Below are 2,380 nucleotides of genomic sequence, written 5' to 3'. Positions count from 1 at the left end.
TGAATGTTATTGTCCCATTCATGGATGAAGTCTCCTCTCAGGGTGTTATGGTTATGTGTCTCACTCTCTACCACATCATGCCAACAGTTGTGGTTGTGCTGAATAAATAGCACAGAATACAACACAGGACATGACACAAAAGGAACAGAACACGAATGTACACAAGACAACTATAACCCCAATAGAAGTGACCACCAGAGAAAAGAGAATTAGCAGAGAGAATGGAGAACAAAAATGAAGTGAGAAAAGAATAAAAGAAACAAAGGAAAAATATGAGAGACAACGCAATAAAACAAATAAAACAAATAACGGAAACAAAAAACAGAAGAAGGAGGGGTGGCATACTCTGTAGAGGCAAAGCTTAAATACAGAAAATAAAGCTAAAAAAATGGATGAATAGGGGAACATGGTTTAGTATAGAGGAGGAGAAAGAGAATGGGCAGATAAGAAGAAAAAATTAAAAATGTTTTTTAAAAATTATTTATTTATTTATTATTTATTTATTTATTTATTTATTTTTAAAAGGAGAATAGAGGAGAGAGCAAATAGGCCTAAATCTAGAAAGCAAAACTAATAAAAAAATAGGAGAAGAAAAGAACAAGAGAGGAGAGGGAAAAGAATGAAAAAAAACAAACAAACAAATTGAGTAGCGAAGAGAGAGAAAAAAGATGGGGAAATGGAGTAGAAGCAGAGAAGAGTAAATTAGATATATGAATAAGCCAACAGGGACTACAGTAATAATAATACATCAATAAAGCATATAAAGATCACTTTTTAGTAAGGGGTAAAAAGAAAGAAAAGGAAAAAGCTAGAGCAGGAGATGGAAGAGAAAAACAGGATGAAAAAAGGAGAAGGGAGGAAGAAAAAAGTGAAAAATAAAATAGAATAACAATAAAAAATAAAAAAATTATAAATGTAATACTAAAAAATAAAAATATATATTTTTTAAATAAAAAAATGAAGTGTCATTTGCTTCAGCTGTGTTTTAATGCACCATGGGGGCTGATTTAGGACTCCACTCTTCTGTCTGCCAATTCTGGGCTTCCTCTTAGGTAGTTAGGTGCTGACCACTGTCAGGTACTGTCTTTGGAGATTAGCACCATGTTGAAGCTCCAAGCAATCCTCCACACTGCTGCTTGTGTCTGTCTCCACAGGCCTGCTTTGCCTGTCTGTCAGCTGTCAATCTTTATCACGCAAGAGTCTGTTTCTTTTGGGGTTTAGATGGGGTTGGTGCTGTTTTGCTATCTGGGGATCAGATGGATGCATTTTTCCTGACCCAGAGCAACTCCTCCACAAGTGGACCAAAATATAACTCTGTCCTTGGTTGGTCAGAGATCTTGTATGGAGACCAGTGGGGTTGGTCGGCAACCTGAAGTTTTAATCAGTCTGATTCCCAGATAGTGGGGGAGACCAACCCCTCTTCCAACCCAGTCCTTGAGCTCTTTGGGGCTATTCATAGCCTTTGCTTCCTTTGTGTAACTCAAAATGCAGGCAGGGTGTGGCAGGCTGTATTCCCTGCCTTGAGGCTACTCGGGGCGGCTAGCTCTTCTGGAGAGAAATGCCAGCTTGGGTTTGAAGCGTTACAAAGAGTCCTGGCCACTTCTCGCTGCCCTGTCTCCTTCCCCATCTTCTTCTCAGACTCCACAAATCGGTTGCCTCTCCCTGCACCAGAGCCTCAGGTGAGTTTTTGCAACTGAAAAGTACTATATTCTGGGTTTAGCAAATAAAAGCAAAGACAAAACAAAACTAAAGCAAAACAACCATGAAACTGGAAATTCTGGATTTTTTGCCCCCAGCATCATGCAGCTCGGGCTGCTTTTCAGGTCGTCTTTCAGGGCGCAGTCCCCCACAGCTGTGGTCTTAGGTCTAAATTCCCCGGGAGCCAGTAGCCCTGCAGGTTTTCCTTTTCATAATCGGGTATTACACCTGTCACAAAGGGACGCGGCTTTGGTGCAATGCAGCCTCCACCTTACCCTTTCGGCCTGGGGGTTGGGCATCTCTCTCCAGCCCAGATCCCCACTCCTACCATTCTCCAGGCATGCTCTGCCCTTCCTATTTGGAAATTGTTTCCTCAGCTGTGTCTAATTTGTTAATTCCAGAAGGATGTTTTCCAATTTAGTTGCTTTTCCTGTCTGGCTCTGTGGGAGAAGAAGGGGAGGTGAGCCACATGTCTGCCTATTCGGCTGCCATTTTCTTCTCTAGTCAATTGTGTCTTTTATGAAATGCCCCCATCTATATAGTTTAATGCCTTTTCTCTTGAATTTTTATTTTCTAATATTAATACAGTCAACCTCACTTTCCTTTGTTCTTTTGCCTGATCTAGCCCAACCCTTATTTAAAAATGCCTTTGTGTTTGATGTGTTTACTATATGTTGTACTT

Source organism: Myotis lucifugus, unplaced genomic scaffold, assembly GCF_000147115.1.
Source record: "Myotis lucifugus unplaced genomic scaffold, Myoluc2.0 scaffold_33, whole genome shotgun sequence".
Taxonomy (NCBI): Eukaryota; Metazoa; Chordata; class Mammalia; order Chiroptera; family Vespertilionidae; genus Myotis; species Myotis lucifugus.
Note: the sequence above shows the minus strand (reverse complement) of the source record.